At 48.5% G+C, this 13,020-nt stretch overlaps 1 protein-coding gene across 15 annotated transcripts in view; it reads left to right on the top strand.

Moving 5' to 3' along the window:
* FNBP1 (formin binding protein 1) overlaps nucleotides 1-13,020 on the top strand; it is a 1,284,153-nt gene that overhangs the window by 241,894 nt on the left and 1,029,239 nt on the right. The gene's annotated exons all lie outside the window — the stretch shown is intronic.

The following is a 13,020-nucleotide window of genomic DNA, read 5'->3' as shown; positions in this document are numbered from 1 at the left end:
GTTCTGAAAGTTAAACCATCTTTCTTACCGAAGGTAGTTTCCGACTTCCATTTGTCACAGAAAATTGTTTTTTCAACCTTTTATCCTCCTCCTCATTTGGGAAAAGAAGAGGAGAGATTACGTAGACTAGACCCTAAAAGGGCCCTCAGCTTTTACATTGCAAGAATGGCAAAATTACACCAAGGCGACCAACTTTTTGTGGCCTACACAGGTCGTAAATTAGGGTTAGCGGTGGCAAAACAAACCATTTCTGATGATTGTTAATCTGTTTAGAATCACATGCTGTGCATAGGTCCGTCCGACATCCAGTGGTCACTGCGGAGTATTGCATTTTGTTTTTCGTAGTCGAAAAGGGGACGTCGACAAGGCGTGTCTGTAACACTATCCCTATAGTGACTTGCGTTGTACCCACAATCCCTCACGCGTCGAGGTCCCTCAGATTGTTTTTTTCCGCCCAGCTACTGGTCGCCTTTATGCGGAGCTCCTCGAGAGACATTGCCAAATAGTTTCTTCGACCTTTGGTCGTTTGTTATTAATACCAATAACGATAGATCCCTCCCTCGACGCAGAGCTGTTTCTCCGCCGAGCAAGATCTTCGACGGAAGGACGAGCGGAGGAGATCCTTCGGCGCTGCCGAACACGTGGCCTGGCCTCGCCGGCCTTACACAGTAGGGAGAGTGGGGTTTTGTGGTCTTTCTTTCTTTTCTTTAAGAATGCCTTTCTTTTTCCCCTCACTCTCTTTCGAGGTCGTAGTCACACCTATTACCCTCAGCTATGGAGAGGACGCCATTTAGGTTTTGCCCGCTTTGCAAGGGTAAATATACCTGGAAAGATAAGCATAAACGGTGCAACCGTTGCTTACCCCTCGATCACCAGGAGGACGGCTGTGCGGCCTGTAAATTACTAAAGCCCAAAACTCTAAAGGACCGCAGGGTCAAAAGGTGGGCGGCCTACGCCATGTCTAGGCCTGACGTCTAGGCCTGACTCCTCGCCCGCTGCCGCCGCCGCCGAGTGTGACGAGGACAGTGACTACACGGCCCCCGTAACGGAGGCTGTAGACCTCTCAAAGGAGCGCTCTCGCTCCTCGTCGTCCGTCCCCGGCCCCGACAAGCCCGGCTCTCGCCCAGCTTATGGGGATGAACACCCCGGCGACAAGGACGCACACAGAAAAACAACAAAGCACATACCCCCAGGCACACATTCGTCGAAGACAGCCTTAGCGCCAACGGGGACGCCGGGCCCACCAACGTCTTCCACCGACCGTAAGGGTCGGCAGCCCTCCCCGCCACCGCTTCCGCGACAGGCGACTGGGCACTCTAAAAATAAGGGCACTAACACCAAAATTTCCGGCGACACGCATCGCAAGAGCGCTCACGTTGCCAACAAGGACTCGACGACCAATGACTCGACGACCAATGACTCGACGACCAAGGACTCGACGCTCCCTAGCGCGACGGCGACCGATCCCTCGGAAGAGAGAATGATCGCCGAAAGCCTCGCGCGCATAGCATCTAAGGACGGCCAAAGACGTACGGCGAGTGAAACGCCGAAAACCGCGCACAAGGCTAAAGATACGCCGAAGGCGCCGGAAAACAGATCAGGTCAGTTCCCGACGCCGTCAGAAGGCCCTAGCCAGCAAGAAGGCTACTCAGAATGTGAAGGGCCTCTTTCTTCGACGTTATGGGACAGAACCAGACAATTACAGGAGGAAGAAACCCCCTTTTCTTTCCCAGACCGTCCTGGCCGACCTCAGTGGACATTTGAAAGGTTCCAGACCTGTATGGACAAACTAGATAGGTTCATGTCCATCCCAGAAGACAGGGCACCCAAGAGACCAAGGGAGGCACCCCTTGAGAGTCCAAGGGCTAAATACCAGAAGTTTTATAGCCCCATACAGGAGGACATAAACTCTTACAATCCCACTGAGGAAGACACCTTCTTCCAAGAGGAAGATGAGTTCACCTATGTTGAGGACCAACAAGAAGAGGAAGCTTTTCACGAGGAAACTAACCTATGTGAGGAAGGATTCCAGGAAGACACAGGCGAGGGCGACCAAAATCCCTGGCAGTCACCGGCTAGGTCGACTGACACAGGCAGTGGCAGTATAGTCATCAGGTCTACTGAAACTACACCAGTCAGGAACCCTTCGCCTGTCGATGATCAACCCACCTTCAATGCACTGCTGAAGAAGGCAACCGCACATTTTGAAATCGAAACTGGAGACGTCACCCCAGACACCGATTTTGTGGAGAGGATTATCAAAGAAAAACCCCCCACTAGCCAGGTTATACCTATCCTCGCCTCCGTTAAGAGACGCATTACACCTTATCTTTCCACTCCTGCATTGGTGAGAGGGGTCAATCCGAGAATTGAGAAACTGTTCTCTCCCTCTCAATCAGACCCATTATACATTAAGGGTCACTCAATCCCGGACTCCCTGGTCGTGACCAACACCAGAAAAAGGGCAGGAGTCCCACTATCTACTAGCGAGGCACCCCCAGATAAAGAGGGGAAGAAGCTGTATGCCCTAGCCAAGAGAATCACCACCTCTGCAGCATTCTCTACCAGAATCGCCAACAATAATACCCTATTGGCAAGCTACGCCGATGCTCAATGGGCTAAGCTCAGACAGGACATCGAAGAAGTCCCCGAACCCCTAAGGACTCGTTTACTGGCTACAGTTAACGAGGGCTCTCTGGTCAATCAAAGCATCGTCAAGAATACCCTCGATGCAGCAGAGACGGCTGGCCGCACTTTGGTACAAGGAATTTTACTGAAGCGTCACGTCTGGCTTCGCAATTCCGGATTTAAGGCAGAAACACAAGCATCCCTTATTAATAAACCCATAGAGGAATCCAACCTCTTTGGGAGAGCAGTGGATGACGCGCTGGAGAACGCGAAGAAAGAATTTGATACTATAAAGACCTTAGACCAAATTTCTAAGCCCCCTAATAGGCGGGGATTTGGTAATAAGCGCTTTTTTCGTGGACAACGCCAGCAACAAAACCAACAACAACAGTACTCTGCCAGCAACTACCAGAGTAATAGCGGCCAGTACAATCAGAGGGGTCAACGTCATGGCAAGGGAAGAGGCAAGGGTTCCACCCCCAGAGGCTCCCAAGCCAACAACACCTCCAAGTGACGCGAAGATTCGCGTCCCCTCCCATGCAACGCCGGTCGGGGGCCGGTTAACATCCTTTCTTCCAGCATGGGAGGGAATAACATCAGACCGCTGGGTACTTTCCACCGTAGCCCGCGGCTACTGTATAGAGTTCAACAGTTCCCCAACATACAAACCCCCGAGGGGACGCCGCATGACACCAGAACACCTCGCCATCCTTCTCCAAGAAGTGGATCAACTGCTGGAAAAAGGAGCCATAGAGGTCGTGCCTCTATCTCAGGTAATGGAAGGTATTTATTCAGTGTACTTCCTTGTACCCAAAAAGGATCTAACCATGCACCCTGTATTAGATCTGCGCCCAGCGAACAAGTTTGTCAAACCCCAGAGGTTTCGTATGGTGACCTTACAGGAAGTAATCCCACTGCTATCACAGGGAGATTACATGACAACACTAGACATGAAAGATGCATACTTTCATATTTTAATGTTGCCAGCGCACAGAAAATACCTCCGGTTCATGAATCGAGGACAAACACTACCAGTTCAGAGTGCTACCCTTCGGCATAGCATCTGCACCAAGGGTATTCACAAAAGTACTGGCAGTGGCAGCGGCCCACCTGCGCAGGTTATCCATCCCAGTATACCCTTACCTCGACGACTGGCTCATAACAGGGGATTCTTACGAGACATGCTTCTCAAACACCCAAAAGACTGTAGACCTTTTGTTCCAACTGGGCTTCTCCATCAACGAGAAGAAGTCCAGCTTAGACCCCAGCCAAGTCAAACAATTCCTAGGGGCTCTAATTCGAACAAAGGACGGCCTCGTCTTCCCCTCCAACGAGAGGGTCCAAAACATGCTGTTTCAGATCCCCCAATATGTGGCAGGTCGAGAGGTGACGGTGCGCAAAGCGATGCGTTTGCTAGGTATGATGGCGTTGTGTATTTATTTGGTACCTCACGCGCGCCTGCGCATGCGCCCAATGCAAGAGTGGCTCAACAGCCAGTGGTGTCAGGCCAGCGGACAATGGGACGATCTAGTGGTGGTCTCGCAGGCCTTGGTTCTCTCGCTACGGTGGTGGACAAAGGAAAACCTGATAATAGGGAAACCCTTTGCCACACCCGCGGTGGAGGCCACTCTAACCACGGACGCATCCCTCACAGGATGGGGGGCTCACCTATCCCATCAGACTGCTCACAGAGTCTGGACTCCGAAAGTAGCATCCAAGCATATAAACCTTCTGGAGCTACTAGCGGTGTTCAAAGCACTAAAAGCCTTCCAGGAACACCTTCAAGGGAAGACAGTGATGGTCCTTACAGACAGCACCACAGCCATGTACTACATCAACAAGCAGGGGGGAACCCACTCTCCAGGACTGTCCAAGCTGTCCCAGAATATATGGAAGTGGGCTCTCAAACACAACATGTTCCTACTGTCACAACACGTACCAGGGGAACTCAATCTGCTAGCAGACGAACTCAGCAGAGACTTCCCCCTGCCCGAAGAGTACGAATGGCAATTGCGCGAAGACATCGTCTTAGACGTCTTCACGCAATGGGGATTCCCGGAAATAGACCTGTTCGCAACACTGGAGAACTCACAATGCCAAAGTTACGCCTCCAGGTACCCCCAAAACCAGTCCAAGGGGAACGGTCTGTCGATTCAATGGTCAGGGAAATTTGTTTACGCCTTTCCCCCCCGACTCCCCTCCTCAACAAGGTGGTGCACAAGATGCACCAGGAACAGGTTACCATGATACTAGTGGCCCCAATGTGGGCCCGGCAGCCATGGTTCGCTCACTTGATGGAGATGTCCCTATCTCCCCCAGTGAGACTTCCCTGCCCGTACAACATGCTGTCACAGGACAAGGGCAGGACACTGCATCCATGCCCTCAGACCATGAACTTAGCAGCCTGGCTCCTGAGATCATAGAGGTTGGACATCTACAACTCCCGCAGAGATGTAAGCCAGAAAACCTAATACTCGCCACTGCTATTCTAGCAAGTGGAAAAGATTTGTCATCTGGTGTAGAGGTAAGAGCATCAACCCGGTTGACTGCTCTCCCACGAACATTGTTCTGTACCTGACCCATTTATTGGATTCAGGTCTAGTGTTCAATTCCATTAAAGTCCACCTAGCGGCACTTTCTGCATACACCACTTCCCAACTTAAAGTGTCGTGGTGGAAGATACCAGTTATCAAAGCCTTCATGGAGGGGGTTAAGAGAATACACCCTCCGATAGCTAACCCAGCTCCCGGATGGGACTTGAATGTGGTACTGTCTAGACTCATGGGCCCTCTCTTTGAACCCATGCACAAAGCAACTCTTAAGGACCTCACTCTTAAGACTGCTTTCCTAATAGCTATCACCTCCATTAGGAGAGTAAGTGAACTACAGGCTCTTTCTGTTCTAGACCCCTTCGTAACAGTTCACAAAGATAAGGTGGTTCTATGCACACACCCAAGGTTTGCACCAGAATTCATCTCGAAGTTTCATGTAAACCAGTCAATAGAACTACCAACGTTCTTTCAAAACCCTTCCAGCTTGGGAGAAAAAAGTCTGCATACACTAGATATACGCAGAGCTGTCATGTTCTACATGGAAAGAACTAGACCACTGAGAAAGACTAATCAGTTCTTTGTCTCGGTGGCAGCAGGAAGAGAAGGAGATGCAGTCTCAAAGTCCACTATATCTAGATGGATTGTTCAATGCATCACTCTCTGTTTCTCTCTTGCTAAGAGAGAACTACCCTTCAAGCCAAGAGCACATTCCACTCGAGGCACTGGGGCTTCCATAGCGTTCATTGCAAATGTTCCCCTTGAGTCCATCTGCAAAGCGGCTACCTGGAGTTCTGTGCACAACTTTACAAAACACTACTGACTAGATGCACACTCTAGATCTGACTCCCAGGTGGGACAGGCAGTATTAAGACATCTTTTCTCTACTGTTCCTTCTCATAACCCACCGCCAACTCCGGGTACTGCTCGCTAGTCTATGCACAGCATGTGATTCTAAGCAGATTAACAAACATCAGAAGACAATGCATTACTTACCGTAAAAGCATTTCTGATGGTTGTATCTGCTTAGATTCACATGCGCCCACCCTTCCTCCCCGATCGGATGGAAGGAACTCTCTCTCTTTTCTGTACTCACTCACGTATAGAAGGCTCCCTCAGGGCAGAAAAAATACAAACAGAGGGACCTCGACGCATGAGGGATTGTGGGTACAACGCACGTCACTATAGGGATAGTGTTACAGACACGCCCTGTCGACGTCCCCTTTTCGACTACGAAAAACAAAATGCAATACTCCGCAGTGACCACTGGATGTCGGACGGACCTATGAACAGCATGTGAATCTAAGCAGATACAACCATCAGAAATGCTTTTACGGTAAGTAATGCATTGTCATCCCGCTGGATTATTCTAGCTATATTGGAATGTTACAGATTAGCAGGAAAAGATCCACCGGATGGGCTACGTGCTCACTCCACAAGGGGAATGGCCACTTCAGCGGCTTTGAAGAGGGGAGTCCCGGCAAAAGATATTTGCTCAGCTGCAACATGGACATCAATGCATACCTTTATCAAGCATTATTGTTTAGATACCTCATCCTCAAATGAGGGACTATTTGCCAGAGTGGTACTTCACTCTGTACATGAAAACAAGAACTAGTACTCCCACCTCCAAATTGATTACTGCTATGGGAGTCTATCCCAAGATGAGGAATACGTGGGAGGACAGAATCCATTCGAAGAACAAGTTACTTACCAACTGTAATGTTCTTTCGACTGGATGTTCCTCCCACGTATTCCTCATCGACCCTCCCATCCTACCCCGCAGTATAGTTTATACTTTCTTACAATTTCCTCTCACGAAGGGCCTATCAATCACATCATAGGCCTAGATGTTCCACCAGTATTTCCTCGAAAAAACAGAACTGAAGCCAACGGGCGCGGCTCGAGCCATTTATACCATCGGTGATGTCGACACGGTACGGAGCCCGTTGAGGGACATTCGAGGCCATGACCTCAAGCACAGCGCCCTCTGCCGAAAAAAACATTTCTGATGCAGCGAAGCTGGCGAAACGAATTATCACAAGATGAGGAATACGTGGGAGGAACATCCAGTCGAAAGAACGTTACAGTTGGTAAGTAACTTGTTCTTCTCCTTAACAGGAGTAATGTCTAATCTAAAACGCATAAAATCACATCTCAACCTGGGATCAGGAAAAGTACACAGAAAAGGAGCCAATTGACCTAATTTATTGTATTCTAAAGTGAGGTAGGAAAGAAAGGGGTATGCGTGAAAGTTGTCTAAGGTTACCATCCAGCCATGGTCATTCAAGCTTATTTTACTCTGCTAGGACTAATCACAAGGCCATCCACCCCCAAACCAACCTTAATAAGAAAGCTCCTGCATATTTCTTCAAATGAGCATATCGTAGTTTCACATCGCAAAGCAAAATCTTGAACAACACCACCCCAGCCGGAGGGTCCAAAAACATAAGAAACAGCAACAAATAGTACAATTTCGCCATGATGTTAAGGGGTTTAAGACCCAACTTATAGCTTATGGCCGCCATAGGAACACAGTTAGGTAATCCTAAGGACCCTCCACCAAACTATGGCTTTGTATCTTTCAAAGAACTCTCAACGCCCAGGAGTGCACCATTTCCTTGCACTAGAGAATCTTAGGGACAACCTTGCCCTCGTAAAACGTAATCTGAGGCAAGGCTGAAAAGCCCTGCAGAAGCCAGTAATTTATTCTTCAAGAATTCCATTTGATCTTTTTTGTTAGGCTTATAAGAAAAAGGAAAACCTAAGTACACCAGACTAGATGCCTTCTTACCAGAATCTTATCTATAACTCATTTAAAAGACACTAGTTCCTTTGACCTGGTGAAGCAAAGAATCATGGATGTAAAAGGATTAATTTTCAAAAACGTATATGCTGCAAAGGTTGCAAAGTTGCTTAAGGGCTGCTGTAAACCCACATGGGAACAGTCAAGTAGAAAGAAATCGTCAGCAGAGGCCAATGAAAATGTTAAATCTGGCAATTTAGGTAGAATAAACAAATCCAGATCGGAAACCGCTAAATTAAAAAGACAAGGTGCCAAAATGCAACCTTGTCTTAAGCTTGATTGGATATACATTTTTGGAGACAATTTCCCCTCTGCATAGAGCTGTACCTGAATGTTAGGAGTCTCATGTATCCCAACAATCAATCTCAACAAACCAGTGGTCTTCCTCGGTTACTGTGACCGAGGCATGTCCATGATTAACACCTATTTGTTTTCTGGATAGATATCCCTTTGCTCCAGCGGTTGAGTGGTTGGCCCCAACATGGATGTTGTTGCCCCCAGCGCTCTTTGCCTCCCAACATTTGCTGCACTATATTATGTTGATCCATGGTCAGGCAGACCATCTTGGAAGCAGACCTCTGTAGGGTCCTAATCCAGGCCGCAGTCCACGCCAAGGCCAATCCTTAACCTCAGGGACGGTGGCAGAATGCTGAAAACGTTTTTGCAAAGTTTCGATCCTTGATGTACTCTGCCACGTGAAAGAAGGACCTGTTTAGAGAGACCGTCCCTCAATGGCAGGAGTAGCCAAAATCAACAGAGCCACTTTCTCCTCTGCTGGTGGTTCCTACACCGCAGAAAGACTCACTCCCTGAGCCTCAATCGACCCCTATCGACACAAAACCTCAGTCACCTGACATAAGACTCATTTGGGGAACCCTCTAAGCCTGATGACGATGCAGATCAAGTATGCGACAAAGAGGTTCCGTTGTCAGCATGGCATTAGAAATTCCCATGTCCGTCCTTCATCAGAAGCAGGCATTCTATCAGGCGAGCTTTCACTTAAGGACTCGGAGAAGTCAGGAGCTGGGTTACCGAAGGATATACTTGCTGCAGCAAGAAAGACATGGATGAAACCAAATTCAGTCACTACAACAAATAAAAGAATAGACATGCAGTATAGGTTGCTATCCACAGAACCTATCCTTCCTGTCCCCAGCTGCCTGTTATAGTGGTTGCTGCAGACACTCTTTATTCAGGACCGTCTTTATCCTCTTCTCAAATCCTAAGTAAAGAGGACAGAGTTCTGGAAGCAATAGGTAGGGGAGTTGCTTCTAAATCTGCTCTACAGGCTAATTCCGAAGTGTTATTGGTGACGGCAACCAGAGGCTCTGGTGAGAGCTAAGTTCGAACAATACATACCACAGAGCTGCGTAGAACACTTGAAAGGTGGCTTAGCAGATGCAATAGTTATTGCTCAAGACCGATAAGGTCTTATTAGTTCTAACCATAGCCCTGGGGTCTTTATATAAGACGCGTATGTAGCCAGTAAATACTGGGCCAAATCCCATTTTGTCTACATGGCATACATGTAGATCCAGGAAACAGAGTCAAATGCTTTTTCAGCATCCAGGGTGACCGCTATAGTTTTGGCTTTCGAATCCAGTTGAGAGGTAATGACGAAGAACCTACAGAGATTTAATGCAGTGGAGCGGGTGGGGATAAATCTTGACTGGTCTGGGTGAATTAATGTGTTCATATGTGTTATAAGGCGGTTTTCAATAGCTTTGGCGTATACCTTGTCGTCTGCGTTAATCAGGGATAGAGGGCGATATGACGTGGGCTCTTGCGGCGGCTTGTGTGGCTTGATGAGAACCGTTATTATTGCTTCCTTCATTGAATTAGGCAGTGCTCCTTTCCTGAGAGCTTCATCCCAAACTTCCTACAGCTTGGGAGCAAGTTCTACTTTGAACGTCTTGTATAGGTCAACTGGAATGCCGTCGGATCCGGGGGTCTTGCCTGCCCGCAATCCTCGATAGCCCGTTCTATCTCCTCAGTGGTTAGGGGGAGATCTAAATTTGCCTTGTCTGTTTCATCAAGTTTGGGAAAAGGGAATCAATCCATGTAATCGCGTAGCTCCTCTGAGGACACAGTATCTGCGTTGGCGTACAATTTGTTGTAGAAATTCTGGAACACCTCATTGATTGCACCTGCATTAGTGTGTACAACCCAGTTGGGATCAGTTATTCTTGTTATGTGCCTCATCCCTTGCTCGGCTTTGAGATTGGCCAATGATCGGCTCGCCTTATTTCCATCGCCGTATCTCCTGGCCCTCATAGGTTGCATCACGTAGAAGAATTCTCGCTCAGCCAGTGACCTGAACTTTGCCAATTGATCGGATATTTTTTGTAATTGGTCATCATCTTTGCTTAGAGCGTGTGCAACCACCAAACCTCTCAACACCTGTTCGGAATGATCCAGCTCCCTTCTTATCTCTCTCAGCGCTCCATGTTCTGTGCCATCAATTATCCCCTGAGCCAGACTTTGAAAGATTCCCAAATCATTGCGTTTGATTTTACTGAGCCTGTGTTGCGCTCAAAAAATCTATTATTTCAGTTCTGAGCGGTTCTATCATTGTGTCGCCTTTCAGTAGTGCAGGGGGCCATCCGCCAGTTACGGGTGGTATATTCCATCTCAGATGGTGTCAGCTCAAGGAGAACCGGGAGTGGTCCGACATTGTACGTGGAAATATTGTGCATTTGCTTCGATCCAGGTCCGGGTTAAGAATTGTATTGAGATCGCCGCCCCAAATCATGTTGGCTTGTCCTACTGGTGATATCAGTGCCAAGATCTTCAGATAGAAGCCCGGAGTATCTGTGTGGGGGCCCTAGGAGTTGATCACAATCGCTTCTTAATTATTCAGTGTGCCCCAAATAATTGCATGGCGGCCCTCTTCGTCTATTTCGGTCTTGGATAACTGAAAGTTGGTTCGCTTGTGCACCACTGTAAGCACTCCTCTGGCATGCAAGGAGTAGCTCTTAGCAACTTTCATAGGGCCCCAGTTGAGGGCAAACGCGTCTGTAACTTTCTTGATGGCATGAGTCTCCTGCAGGAGGAGGATGTCAATTCTGTGTCAATTAGCGTAGGCCATTGGTTTCCTCGCCTTGATCGGATGAGCTCCTACCGCCACTTCTAATCCCATGGTAACTTCACAATACCAAGTGGCGGTAACGGTAACCAAGTTTGGTGGTAATTGAATGGATTTACCAACAAACTCGTAATGAGGCCCCTTTGGAGGTTTGTAGTGCATTCCTTGTTTATTTTTTCTATGGCACTGCTTTTGTCACACAGATAATCCATGGAGAAAGGACCACCGCAGGACCACTTTGACTCAACGTTCACTATTTACTTTCACTTTTGCTGTTTGTTCGCCCTTTAGCTTCAAACAATGCACCTTTCATAGAGACTTTTGAATGGGCCACTTCCATTCACCGGACCACTCAGTTTGATCTTGCAGCTGTATTTTACTTTAAAGTTCATTCACCGGTCTGCCTTTGTTCGCATCTCATCCACACGCATGCAGGTTTCACTTGTGATGTGATGTTACGTCTTTCGCTTTAACATACACCGGTCTCTCATGTCGCTTACCAACTCACCGGCTGTGTGCGCTTCTTTCTTGTTTTGCGTTTTCTGCTTTTCGAGTCAATGTTAGTACCACAGGCTTGACCTCGCCTCCCCAACTCTGCCATTCACCCAGGAGGGTCGCTGGCGTCCTTGAAACACAATGCAATCTTCCCTTTTGGGATCTGGCCTTCTCCACGCATCTTTCGTGGTCTGTTGGAGGCAAAGGCCTCCAGTAGGGAAGCTTTGGGGTTTTCGGCCCGCTGCTCTCGTCCCTTGGTCCGTTGCTGTGCTCGAGTAGGTCTGCCTTCGTCCCGGAAGTTCTGCTTGTTCTCGTGTTCCACCTTGCTCAGTGTGTTTTTAGGTGTGGATTTTTATTTGTGTGAGGAGAGCTAATTGGTATCAGGTGTATGCACTTGGAGTAAAGTGCCTGACTTTGCCTGACCCGATTAACGGGATATGTCCAGTATGATGTGAGAGAGTTAGTCTGTTTACTCTGTCACCCTCTTCCTCAGCCCAGTGTTTGTTTAAAACAGGGGTTGGGGGTAGTTGGGACCTCAGAAGATCCTAAACAATAGGATGGGGGTAAATTAACAAAAACGGGGGAATACCGGGTCTCACCATCGGCTATCTTACCCCCACTCCCCGAAGACCCCTCATCCAGGTGATCCTCCCGCACTGGTCCACACCTAGAAACTGGATTCAAAAGAGATGGCAGTGTCCTGGCGACCTGGATAACAAGTCCCTGAGGACCAGCAGGTGAGATACCCTTTGGTTTCTCACACAACTGACCCACTTGTGACACCCTATCCCAGCCTAGGGAGTCTAGATAGTGAAGATCTATAAATCACTGCTATACTTCCCCCTCTCATGCACTCACGGTTCACAAATTGTATTAAAAACCCATCTGGAATCATATGGTGGAAAGATGCCTGACAAGTATCGGAGAACCATGTCTCTTACAAATAAAATGTCCATGGGCCTCATTTTTAAGTTTGCCGGTCTGGAAACAATGGTGCCGGTAAGCCTACCGGCACCGTTGTTTCCGGCCCGGCAAACTACAAGTCTGCCTGCTGGAGCTGCTGTGTCCGACAGGTCTGATCCTGCCGGGCGCAGCAGACCCGGTAGGCAGACTTGTCACGGGAGCACCAGCACCGTTGTTAACGGTGCTCCCTTGTTCCCATTCCCATAGAGTCCAATAGGACTCTATGGGAATGGGGATTAATGAAATTGCTGGCGCATGACTTTCCAGTTGCAGGACTTGGAATCGCCTGGTGGCACCGGGAAGTCAGGCTCTGGTAATTTTTTACTGGTCCGGCGGCCACCCTCCGGTATCACCGGCAGGTTTACCGCCAGACCCGCAATGTGGCCCAATGTAATGCACCTCAATAAAATCATATATTTCAGTAGCATGGGCAATTGCAGACCTGGCATTAACCCTACCAGAATAAGTCTGCCTTGTCCTTGCTACCATAGGCT

The sequence above is a fragment of the Ambystoma mexicanum genome, chromosome 8 (assembly GCF_040938575.1).
Source record: "Ambystoma mexicanum isolate Mex_15411 chromosome 8, UKY_AmexF1_1, whole genome shotgun sequence".
Taxonomy (NCBI): domain Eukaryota; kingdom Metazoa; phylum Chordata; class Amphibia; order Caudata; family Ambystomatidae; genus Ambystoma; species Ambystoma mexicanum.
This window is presented reverse-complemented; position numbering and strand designations above follow the sequence as displayed.